Source organism: Grampus griseus (genome assembly GCF_964374135.1).
Source record: "Grampus griseus genome assembly, chromosome: 3".
Lineage (NCBI taxonomy): Eukaryota > Metazoa > Chordata > Mammalia > Artiodactyla > Delphinidae > Grampus > Grampus griseus.
Genome location: NC_139019.1, coordinates 149,880,165 through 149,893,243, shown reverse-complemented (window position 1 = coordinate 149,893,243; position 13,079 = coordinate 149,880,165).

The following is a 13,079-nucleotide window of genomic DNA, read 5'->3' as shown; positions in this document are numbered from 1 at the left end:
TGACTGAGCGCCTAGGATCTCGGGTTGGATTCCCTCCTGCTGGCATCCATGGCTCTGGTGTCCAGCAGATCTGAGTGCGAATCCACTTAATAGGGGTGTGACCTTGAGAAATCACCCACCACCCTGAGTCTCAGTTTCCCAGTCCGCTCCACAGGCTCACTGTGAAGCTTAAGATGTTGTAGGTGAAGCCGTTAGGATGCTGCTAGTTAATGTGCAAATATGCAATAAATATCTGCTACTATGATTATTTAGTAATTTTAATAACAAATATTTTATAACTCTAAGCAATGTACTATCATGCTGGGGGTTTTATTACTACTATACACAAAAAATATTTCTAATCCCTCCCCCCACCTCATCCCTTTGGTAGCTGGGAGGTCTTTCTGTTCACTAAGCACGTGTGTCAAGTACCCAGTCTAATGACTTTTCAGATTCTTGAAGGTGATCCTGATGTGGAGATGCTGGAAGAGTGACATTGCTCTGCCTAAGACCTGATGGAGACTGGAGCTGGGAGACAGGAAATCTTGAGAGGGATGAGGAAGATATACGAGGAATATTCTGGGGAGTGAGAGAGAGAGAGACCAGGGGATGGGAGAGGAGGGCAGAGGAGAAGTATCAAATGTCAAGGGGATTTGGGGGGGTAATCTCACCTCTTCCTATCTTCTCCACTCCTACTCACTATCATGGCTACCATGTGTGGCTTGTTTCTTTCTAACACCACCAAGCATTTCTCTGACACCAGCTGGGAGTCCTACAGTTCAACTCAATTCTGACCCTATCTACCTGGATGTGGCATCAGATCCCACATCAGTCCTGCAAGACTGTCCCGCTGCCCCACTTCAGATCCCAGTCACAAATCCAAGTTGCCACTCCTGCTTCTGACTGACCAGCTGTACATTAGAGGTTCCCATGACCTTGCATTTGATTACTTTCCTAGAGTGGCTCACGGAACTCAGAGAAAGCTTTTACTTACTGGATCTCCAGTTAATTATAAAAGGACATAACTCAGAAACAGCCAGATGGAAGAGATGCACAGGGCAATGTAAGGGAAAGGGTGCAGAACTTGCACGCCCTCCAGGAGCGCACCACTCTCCCCAAATCTCCACGTATTCTCCAGCCCAGAAGTTCTACAAATCCAGTCCTTCGGGGTTTTTATGAAGGACTCATTACAAATAGGAAAGATTGATTAAATCGTGGCCTTTGGCAATTGATTCAACCTCCCATCCATCTTCCCTTCCCAGAGGTGGGCAGGAACTGAAAGTTCCAAACTTTTAATCACGTTGGTTCCCCTGGCAACCAGCCCCCGCCCCCTTAGGTGCTTTTCAGAACTCACCTGATTAACATAAAATCAGGTGTGGTTGAAAGCGCTTTGTTATGAATATCAAGACACTTTTGTTGCTTTTAACAGCTAGAAAATTCCAAGGGTGTTAGGGCTGTGTGCCAGAAATTAGGACAAAGACCAAATATATATTTCTTATTATAAAGCACAAGATCTTAATGGCCAAGCAAGGAAGTTTTGAGCCTCCTCCGCCCTGGCCCAGACATCCGTCTGGCTCTTTCCAAGGGACCCTTGAGCCTCCAGACAGAGTAATTGGACCTAGCTCTGAGCTGCACCTGCCTATAATAGGTCCCTTGAAGGCCCCTCAGGCCCCCTGGCTGCCGAGTCCCTGCCCAGGGGGACCTACAGCCCTGTAGACGTGGGTGTGGGGAGGGAGGCCAGAGGCTTGTTCCCTGCACCGGAGCCCTCCCCAATGGCTGCTCCTGCGAGCTGGGCACCGTTTCCCCAGCTCAGTGAGTTTACCAGCGTTGGAAGACATTAACTACCACCACCCCTCCCCCGCTTCCTCTACGCAGCCCCACTTCCATCCCTGACCCGACCCTTTCATCCACCCAGTCTGACATTCAGCATCGAGTCCCTCTGATGACACAGCTTATTTCCTACTAACACCACGTCTGAATAAGTGTGTTTTCTTATTGTTGGGCCCCAAGTGATTTTCCTGACATAACTCCTACAGGGCACCTGCAATAGGAAATGTCCTGGCAGAAAACGGGCGGCACACTCTGATTGCGTAATTTGAGGCACGAGGCAGAAGGGCTTCTTACAAAGGAGAAGGCGGGGTGCAGGGAAGCCACGAAAGATGGTGTGGTGCTTCAGCCACACCACAGCTGGCCACAGCTGGGCATCTTTACCTCCAGGGCTGAAGGGACGAGAGAGCTACCAGGTTCTAACACCAGGACACGGCGGTAGGGGGAAAGAACTGCCTAGAAGGAGGTGCATCCTTGGGTGGAAGGCAGCCACTGTGCCCTTGGGACCCCACAGTGGAAAAGTGAAGGATACAGACCCAACCTCACTCTCCCCTCCCTCCAGACGGCACTGCCCATTGGCTGAGCACAATGAGATGCCAGGGGGCAAGGGAGCTCTTTGAAACAGTGGGCCTCTGGGGTAGAGAGAGGGTCTGGAGGGCCAGGGAGAAGTTGGCCGTCACAGCTGGGAACCACACGTCAGTCTCCAGGAGAGTAATGGCGAACACACAGCACTGCCCACTTGCCAGCCTCTTTGTAAGGACTTCATTTGTTTTTACGTATTTAATCCCCACTACAGTCCTCTGAGGTAGGTGCTATTATTGTCAGCATTTCTCATAGGGAAACTAGGCTCAGAGAGGTCAGGTACTTGCCCAGGGTCACCCAGCTACCGAGAGGCAGAGCTGGGACTTGGATCCAGGCAGTCCAGCCCAGACACAACACTGTACTGTCCCCCAACTCCCACATCAGGGACCCCAGGGGAGCTGCCTTCCAATGAATGCCTCTGCACTGTGAAATGCACTAGGGTTGGAATGGACCCAAATGTGATAAGATCTTACTCAAGGACTTTACTCAGGGGTGAGCCGATGGCAAGGTATCAAGCTGGCAGCAAATGAAAAGAGCAATCAGGTTGTCTGCATCAGCTGATGGCCTGCAGTCCCCTGTGTGTGTTTAAATCAGCATTTCAGCTCCCTAGTCCCAGTGAGAGCCCTGGACCCAAGCCCTCAGCTGTGAAGTTGTCTTGTATCTCTGGACCGGATGGGTGGCCAGATTCCCGGTGTGAGTCCCAGCTCCATCACTTACCAGCTGGGTCTGGGCTTCCGTAACAAAATACCAAAGACAGCTGCTATAACAAACATTTATTTCTCACAGTTTTGGAGCCAGAAGTTGGAGATCAAGACGTCGGCAGGGCTGGTTCCTCTTGAGCACCGCGAAGGAGAATCTGTTCATGCCATTCTCCTTGCCTCTGGTGGCCTCAGACATTCCTCAGCTTGTAGATGGTGATCTCCCTGTGTCTGCTTCCCTCTGTATGCATTTCTGTGTCCCAATTCCCCCCTTTTATAGGGACAACAGTCACCTTGGCTTAGGTGCCATCCTAGTGACGTCATCTTGATCATCTGCAAAAATCCTGTTTCCAAACAAGTTCCCATTCACAGGCACTGGAGGTTAACAGCAACTTTTTGGAGGGAACACAATTCAGCTGATAACATTGTCATTCCAGCCACCTTAAGAGCTGAGACATTTATTCAGTCCTTCCTTCACTCCCTCTATAACTCTAATGAGCATCTAATGTGTACCGTGTCCTGCACGTTGGAGAGGCAAAGAAAGACATGAGGACCAGTTCCCTGGTGTCAATATGTTTGAAACCCAGAGAGGTAAACCCATAAACAAGGGACTTCCCTGGTGGCGCAGTGGTTAAGAATCCGCCTGCCAATGCAGGGGACATGGGTTCGAACCCTGGTCCAGGAAGATCCCACATGCCATGGAGCCGCTAAGCCCGTGCGCCACAACTACTGAGCCTGCGCTCTAGAGCCCACAAGCCACAACTACTGAGCCTGCGTGCTGCAGCTACTGAAGCCCGCACGCCTAGAGCCTGTGCTCCACAACAAGAGAAGTCACCGCAATGAGAAGCCTGCGCACCGCAACGAAGACCCAACGCAGCCTAAATAAATAAATAATAAGTAAATAAATAAATAAATGGTGCTACGCTTAAAAAAAAAAAAAAACACTGAAAAACCCATAAACAGGTGACAGGAGGGAAGAGATAGGAGGGGTAATTGGCCAGCGAGAGAGTTCGGGAGGGCGCAGGGAGGGTTCTGAGAATGGTTCTGGTAAACAAACCTTCAATGAATCCATTTGCATTTTTTGTCCAAGACCCTGGCCTCGTGTTTGCCAGGCATTCGATGGGGGTGAGGGTGGTGGTGGGGAGTGGAGGGGTGCTTCCTTTTTCCTTATTGTGCAGGAAGCTTAAAAAAAAAATAAGACTTCCAAATCTATTCCAAACTGATTTTCCCAATAAATTCCTTAAAAAATTATCTCAAAACCTGAATCTGGTGCCCGGGTTTTTCAGAATCTCTTTTCCCACATTCTAATCCTGTGCCATGTCTTGCCAGGAAAAGCATAAGCTCCCCTGATTCTACTCCAGCCCAGCTCCAAAAAGAGGGGGACTTCCCTACCAGCCCTCAGCCAGAATTCTCCGGCACAAAGGAATGCTTCTTCCCAGAGAGCCTGTAGTTTTAGCTGGAGTCCTCAGAAAGACACTAGGGTAAAAAAGGTCCTATTTTGAGTATTTATTATCTGCCCAAAATTGAGCTAACTTAACCTATATAAGTTCATTTTACTGTCATAAATAATCATCCCTCATTTACAAGTGAGGAAATTGGGGCTTGGAGAGGAGAAAGGCCTTGCTTATAGTTACAAACAAGGCAACCATAAACAGCTGCTCAGGCTGTGCACTGCACAACTCCAGGTGGTGACATTCATAAACTATGTGAATTAGCTGGGAAGAGCCAGTGCCAAGATTTGAACTAAGATCTTACTGGCTCCCCAGCCCATGCTCTCAATCACTATGCTACATGCCTTTTTAGAAAAGAAATGCTGGGAGGGACTCCAGAGACTACCTTTCCCAGAGTTTACAAACTGGGGAGCTAAGAGTCGTGTCCAGCCTGTTTCATCTGTCTGGCACATTGCAGTTGATATTGACAAATTAGAAGATTTCACATAAAAATCCAGATTTTTGTCTTCTCCTAAAATGTCAGATATTGGGCTAATTCTTACAAAGGGCCATTGGATGGAACTAAGTAACGTCTCTCTCTTTCTGCAGAGCATGAGTTCTTTACTTCACTGAAGTCCCCACACGTCCTTTGGTCTCAGACACCTGCCCATCTCACTCACGTACATCACCTCCCCGGCCCCCGCAGGCACTGGACTATGTGACTTTTGCTGCAAATATCTAACATACATACACAAGTCCTTGCCTGCTAGGTACTCACCAAACAAAACATGCCTCCCTGCCATCACTTCCTCCCCTGCATGTCCTTCTCCCTTTCTCCCCTGAGAAAGGGGAGAAACTCCTACTCATTCTCTGAGGTTCGGCTGTCGCACCTTGAAGAAGCCTCCTTCCATCAGCGCCTCTGACTGCCCCTCAAGAATTATGATGAGCTGTTTACTTGTCCACTGTCTGGATGACGGGCTTCCTGAGGACCCAGAGGGCGTCTTGGATCTCCGCGTCCCCAGTGCCCAGCATGATGTCTGGCCCAGAGTCTACACGACTCTAATCAGCACTTCTTCCCTTCTGTCTCTCTTTCCCTCTTCTCCCTACAGGCAGAAAAACTGAGGATCAGAAAGGACATGTGGTTTGTCCCAAAGCACATAACACAGACCATTCGTAGAGCAGAGAGAGCCCTTGGTGACCATGTATTCCCGCTCTCCTGTTTTCTAGAATGGCAAGTGGAGGGGAACAGGAGCTGGCTCAAGGCCCCACAACTGGTCTCCTAACCTCTAGTTTGGGGTTCACAATCTCTTTTTCCTCAATCACATTCCGGCTCATGTCTTGCCCATAACATAAGTATGAGCTCCCCTGTCTGATTCTACCCATCCCAGCTCCAAAGTGTAGGGTCTTCCCTTCCAAACTCAGCACAGAGGACACTTCTTCCCCAGGGGGTCCTCAGATTCAACTCGACATAGGGGTCAACACCTACTAAGCTGTCAGTGACATTCCTCTTAAGTTCTATTTCCTAGCAGAGTCAAGGAGTTTCTCTGGATTTCCAGAATGTTTAATAACATAGCTGGGCAAGCAAGGACAGTGGGGACCATTGGCATTTTGCAATTCTCTGAGCTAAAAGACAGAACGCTGTCTGTCTCAATCTATTTCAGAGTTGCTGACAAGGATGCAGAGGAAAAGCTCAGTTCCAGGGTGAACGGTGGGGGTCACCCCGGCCCCGACCACAAGGCTGTCCTTAGTAGAGCACTGATTCTGGTCCCAGGACCTCAGACACTGCTGAACTCCCCTGTATGAAGGCTATTCATAGACCCTGAGAAGTCTCAGCTCGCAAGCAGCCAGCCAAGGCCTGCTCATTCCCTTCCTGCACGGGCTGCAACTTCCTTCTGGGGCCAGCGTTCCAGATTGCAACTTGCACTCTTCCTCTTGCTGTCTTTCCTTTGGTGATGAACAGTCTTCTAGTACTCGTCGGATTCTGTTCACCATTCACTGAGCACTTCTCAGACTTTTGGTTGGGGGCAGGGTGGGGTCTCTGCCCTCCCTCACAGACCTTACGGTCCTGTGGGGAAGACAGAAAATAAGCAAAGAGTTACCATAAAGAAAATAAATAATACAAGTAAATACCATGCACCGAAATAGCTACACTGCGTGGTGAGGTACCACGATAAAGGAGCATGTGATGGGGAGGATTGAAAACACGGAAGTAACATAGATGTTGCCATCCAAACAGCGCACTGTGATGCAGCTGTTAAAGACGGTGTCGCTGGCCCACATGACCGGTGTGGAAAGGTGCTGAGGATAGGCTGTTGTCAAAGGCCCCCGTCCAAAGACCACCAGGAGTACCCCTGTAATCAACAGGTGGCTTTGTTTGTCTTGCAGCAGCAAGGAGTATCACCCAGAGGAACCACAAGGCGGGGGCTGGATTGCCAAGGTTTCTTAGAGACTTTGGCCTTGGAGGATTCTAAAGTGGGATTAAGGAAGCATGTGCTGGATCGGATGTGGTCAGGGAGAAAGGGCAGTTTGGTCATTGGGTATCTCAAAGCACTTCATCTTGGAGGAGGCAGTAAAAAGGCAGGAATCATTCACATTCGTCAAATCAGTTATTTTTGTGGCTCTGAATGGCTTGTTCTCTGCCGTGTTCAAAACACAGACGCAGCGTGGCCCAGTCTCAGCCCCACACCATTGGGACTAAATTTGTATTCTGCGAGCACTGAGTATCATCTATATTCAGATGGGAACATCAGGGTCTGGCTGACAGCAGAGCCATTTTTTACTTTCTCATTGATAAAAGAAAAAAACGGATTTCTAAATTTGGAAAAGTACACACACACACACACACGCACACACGTATATAAGTATAATGTGTTTGTATGACAGAAATAAATAAATGATTTATTAATAGTGCTTTTTTTTTGTAGTTGACAGGCCTTTGTGGTATTTTTAAGGTCTGGAAATTTCACATAAAAATAAGACATTCTGGCTTCTACTGAATAAAAATGGGAAGATTTGCAACGATGAGCTTAAACGAATTTCTTTTCTAAAACAAATTATATCAAGGTCTTTTGAAAAGGAAGGTACTGGAACCCCCAAGCCCTGGTCTCTGATATTTAAAATTAGGCAATTTCATTGGGATGTTCCTGATCTGAATCTGCTAGTCATCCCCAGAGAAGAATTCATCAGTAAGGAACTAGGAAAGTCTGGGTTTATGGGAGGAGCAGAGCTCATATGGCTGAAACCCCCTCTGGACCCAACTACTTTCTGAAGCTTGGAACAGTGCTTCAGAAAGAAGAGCTGAGAGTAGGATGTTCCCCAGAGGAGCTGAAATTTGGTGCCAAGCAGAGGCACATCTGCGGCATCAACAGGGAGGGTCAGAGCAGTCAGGGTGAGCTGCTATGGTAGATGTGGCCACAGGACTGTGAAAGACCAGTGTTCAACAGCGACACCTTGTGGAAAAACAGAAGAAGCAGCATTGGTGGATGATTTAATAATACTCCCTCTTCTCTCCATGATGTTTAGAAGCAGGACTGCACTCCACATTTGGACTAAGAGAGACTTCAGAGTTCTTGGACAACTCAAAGAGTTGAGTTCCTGGACAGCTCAAAGGCCTCTAAGGTCAATCTGGTGTTCACGTGCATAGTGGAAAAATAAAAGAGAGAGGCTTTAATCCGGTAAATAGTACCAGGCATAATAGTAGAAAAGGAGGCGTCAGAAGGTCAGGCAGCCTCCAGTAAGCAGACCCCATGACGTCACTAAGTGGATAGCTGGGACCTCAGGCCTTGCATCCTGTTCTCCTGCCCAGCAAGTGGACAGTCCACCTAAGTTCTGTGACAAGCGCTCAGCTGACTTTTCTCTGGTGTGGTCAGTCCTGGCCTCTTTCCCAAATGAGAAGGCCCTACACGACTGGGCCTCACCTTCCTCTCTGACTCTTCACCTCATAGCACTCGGCCTCTTCCTCACTCTGCTCCAGCCACACTGGCTGTTTCATGAACACACTGTGCTCATTCTACCTCAGGGCCTTTGTACTTGCTGCTTTCTTGGTCTGATCACTTTATATGACTGGACACCTCTCATCATTCAGGCTCCCCCTGACCACTCTGTCTCAATGAATATTAGCTCTCCTTTCCCATCACTCTCTATCCCATTAGCCTGTTTTATTTTCTTCACGGTGTATGTCACTCTCTGAAATGGACCTATTTACCCATGTTTTTGCTCATTTATTTCACTGTTTGCTCTTTTTTTCAGTGGAATCCAGGTCCGTGTTTGTCTGGCTCGTTCCTCGACGAATTGCCAGTGTGTATGAAGAGTTCCATACCTGTTTGTTGAATAAATGGTGACTACTTTTAGCCTTTCACTGGAGACCAGTTCACAGTCACCTGATTCTGATTGACCTGTGGTAGGACGCATGGCAGCCGTGCTGTGCTGGATGAAGCCCTGAACTTGGAGTTCGCTCCATCTCTGCCATTTTTTTATCTGAATGCTTTGAGGCTTTTTTTCTCTTCTCTAAAAAGTGTGTCATGAGTTAACCATACAGGCTATGAACTCACTTTTAGGGGGAGGGTAAGTCAATGTTTGGTGTGTTTGTGAAATCTGAAGGGGGTGGAGAACATGAGTTAGCAGCTTCCAGAAGCAGACAGAGAGAAAGCCGAAAAAACTCATTTTTCAAAAACCCCCAAGGGCCAAGCACCGGACTGGCCCCACCTTCCTTGAAGCCTGAGGCCGGCTTCATGCCAGTGGACACCTTGGGGAATGGTGGGAGGGCCCAGCACTGATGGTCCCCCAGGAGCAGACGTGGGGACGGTGCCACGTGTGAGCAGAGCTGAGCGAGGCGGGGAGTTCCCAGGGGCAGGACACCCCGGGTGGTGGGGAGGGAGGCTGTGGATGTTCAGAAGACGTAGAGTCCCTGTGGTCTCCCAAATTTCATTTACTATCTGTCCTGGAAGCCTGGTTTATCTCCCCCGGGCAGAATTAGCTGCCCCTTCTCCAGTTCTCCTGCTGAAAATGGCCTACACATCTGTGAATGCCATCATCTGGTTGTATTGATTTTTAAATAACTAATTAATTAATTAATTATATTTTTAGCTGCATTGGGTCTTCGTTGCTGCACGTGGGCTTTCTCTTGCGGCGAGCGGGGGCTACTCTTTGTTGCAGTGCGCCGGCTTCTCATTGCAGTGGCTTCTCGTTGTGGAGCACAGGCTCTAGGCACATGGGCTTCAGTAGTTGTGGCACGTGGGCTTCAGTAGTTGTGGCTCACGGGCTCTAGAGCACAGGCTCCATAGCTGTGGCGCACTGGAGTAGTCGCTCTGCGGCATGTGGGATCTTCCCGGACCAGGGCTCGAACCCGTGTCCCCTGCATTGGCAGGTGGATTCTTAACCACTGCGCCACCAGGGAAGCCCAGTATTGATATTTTTATTAATGTGTTTTCTTCTGTTCTAAACTCTAAACTCCTTGGAATTAAGGAAACATGAGTTTTCAACTTTTGTTCAAAGGCAGTATCAGGCAGGACTCCCTCTCCAGTGTTCCCACTGAAAATGCCCACACGTTGTTGACAGCAATTATCGGGTCGATTGGCGTAGTTTATTCACATGGATGCCCCTCTGTTGGCACGGGTCATAAATCTTCATCTTGTGTGTCCAGCTCTCAGCACATAGAATGGACACTCAGCAACGTTTGCTGAATGATAAAAGAAGAATCCAGATTGCCTGGTGGCATTCCCATCATTCTATGGATGGACACACAATCATTGCTCCGCCTGTGAAATTTAGATTAGAAGGACTTACAGCCAGGATGGGGTTTTGCCTCTTTCAAAAAACTTATTATCTTTCTTTTGGACAGTAAGAGTCAACAGAAGGATGACATGGGAAGAGGATCATCTCTTGAGTTCTTACCTTCACATCCTCACAACAACGCTTTCTCTGATTGATAGGGGGACCCACTAAAGCTCATAGCAGGATTTGAACCCAGGTTCAGGGAGGGCAGAGCCAGACATTGTTGAAGCATTAGGCTACCTGAGGGGCAATAATGAAACCCCTCTGATTCAGTGACAGCAGGCTCGAATGATCTGCTATCCTCCAATCCATGTGGGGAGAAAGTTGTTCAAGCCCTTGGCTAGGAACCTAGCAGAGCCAAGATTCCTGCAAGGGACTTTGATTGGCGGGGTGGGAGGAGGGCGCTGTTTGGGCGCCTGGTGGGAAACTGCTGGGCACAGGTTGTTCTGCTGAAGGGCACAGTTTATGGAGGCCTCTAATAACCAGCTAAAGAGTGATGTGGCTGCCAGGGCCCCAGACTAACAGGCAACAGGCCTCCCTGTGACCTTACCCACTAATCTTATCTGCAGCAGGAGGGCACCAGCCACACAACAGCACTCCCTCTGGGATATATGCAAAAGGCAGTCTTAGGGGGCCCGGTACAGCAAGAATACACCAGCACCACCCCAGTCCAGTTGCTGTCTGTGCTGTCCTTGATGAGCAAATGGCCCGTCATCTCCCAGTGGCAATCCACAGCCAGTGTCTGTGATGACAGCACGTCCACCTTGCTCTCCCTGGCCTCCAGGTCCCCTGGCTTCGATGCAGCCTTTCCTCTCATCCCTGGAGAGGTCCCCGAAGCTCAGATCAAATCTGTTCCATCTCCCATTAGAGCCACTCCAAGGCCTTTCAGACTTTTGCTAGGATCTCCTTCCTGGACCCGTGTTCTTCCGCTCTTCCCCAAACCTGACAGGTGAGAACTTTTGACAATGTCATGGGCTGAATTCCTTGTCATTGTGAATATTCAAGCCGAGGCTGGTAGGGGTCTCTCTTTGTGACTCTGGGGCCTGTAGTTCTAGGATCCCCCCTATTTCTGATAAGCCCTGCAGAAGGAACAGTGTGGGCCCTGGTGTTGGCCCACCTCTCTTTGGAAGCAGTGCAGTAGTGGGCAAACCGTTCATCGATCTCCCTGGGCCTCCATCTTCTCATCTGTACAATGGGATGTTGACACCCACCTCACAGGATTGTTGTGAGGATGAAGCAAGTGGAGGTTTGTAAAACCCCTCACGCTGTGCCCAGCATACTCATGGCAGTTGTTGTGGGCCCCAGGTAGGTCTGCCACCTGTGCAGGAGCCCTGGCCATGGTCCTGAACTGAAGCACTCGAGGGTGGACAGGAAGACCATTGCCCACTGGCAGGGCAACTCGAGTGTCTGCTTATCTCTCGCTTATTTCTATATTCCTTAAATGTGGATTTCGTGTTCCCCAAACATGAACGGCAAGTGCAGATGTCCTGGGGCAGGAATGAGCATGAGGAGTTCCCGGAAGAAAGAAGGCCACGTAGTGGGAAAGCAGTGAGAGAGAGAACAGGAAGAGAGGTGGGCAGGAGAGCTGCCATGCTTTGCACTGATGCTGCTACTGCAAAGTCCCTCCTCACCCATCTCCCACCTCCCCAACTTCAGAAGAGACTGCTTGGCTCTGAATTCCTTCTGTATCTCTTTCACGAGCATGTCTAACTCCACAGGATGAAGCATGGTTTGTCTAAGCTGATCATGTGATCTGGTAATCTACTCCTGTGTAACAAGTTACCCCAAACATTACCAGTTTGAAACAACAAATCATCTTATATCTCACATGGTTTCTGTGGGTTCAGGAATTTAGGAAAGCCTTGGCCGGCTTGTTCTGGAAGTTGCAGTCACATGTGGCTGGAGCACTTGGGGCTGGCCAGGCATCTCTCTCTCTTCACATAGGCCCTCTCCATGTGGAATCTCTGTCATGGCTAATTGGGCCTCCTCGCAATATGGCAGCCTCAAGATAAGACTGATATGACAGCTAAGGATTCCAGCACACGTGCTCCAGTGAACTGGGTAGAAAATGAATCTCCTTTTATGACCTAGCCTCCGAAGTCACATGGTGTCATTTATGCCACATTTTATTGGTCAAGAAGTTCCTAGGGTTGGCTCAAATTTAAGGGGACCCCACCTCTTGATGAGAAGAGTGACAAAAATATGCAGATATCCTTGAAAGCTGCCACATCACGTCATCTCTACTCTCTTCTGCCACTGATTGTTTTAGGATTGTTTATGTGATCTATTTCTGGCCAATGAGACATACAGGAAAGTCTACTGGAAGTTTCTGGGGAATTCTTTTTTCCTGCATAATAAGAGAGGATAAGCTCTTTATGCCATCTCCCTTCCTTCCTTCTTAGGATACATTTGTGATGCTTGGAACTGTGGCAGTTGTACTGTTAGCATGAGGGAAGATACTGCTAATAGAACGATAGAGATAGATTGGGAAATTAGGAAGCATTTGGGTCCTTGATGACACGGTTGAGCTATTACCTCTACCTTGGAATCATTTATGATCAGATTTCTTGAAATGTGAAAGTAATAAACCCCCACTGTAGAAGCACTTTCTGTTTCTTGCCCCCAAACGCATCCCTTGCTGGCTAGTGTGGTGATGAAACGCACAGGCTTTGAAACAAGAACTCTCTCTGCTTAAAGTCTACCTCTTCTTTTAGCCACTGCGTGACCTTGGGCAAACCACTTCACCTCTCTGAGCCTCTGTTTCCTTACTGAGCAATGAAGGGAATAACTC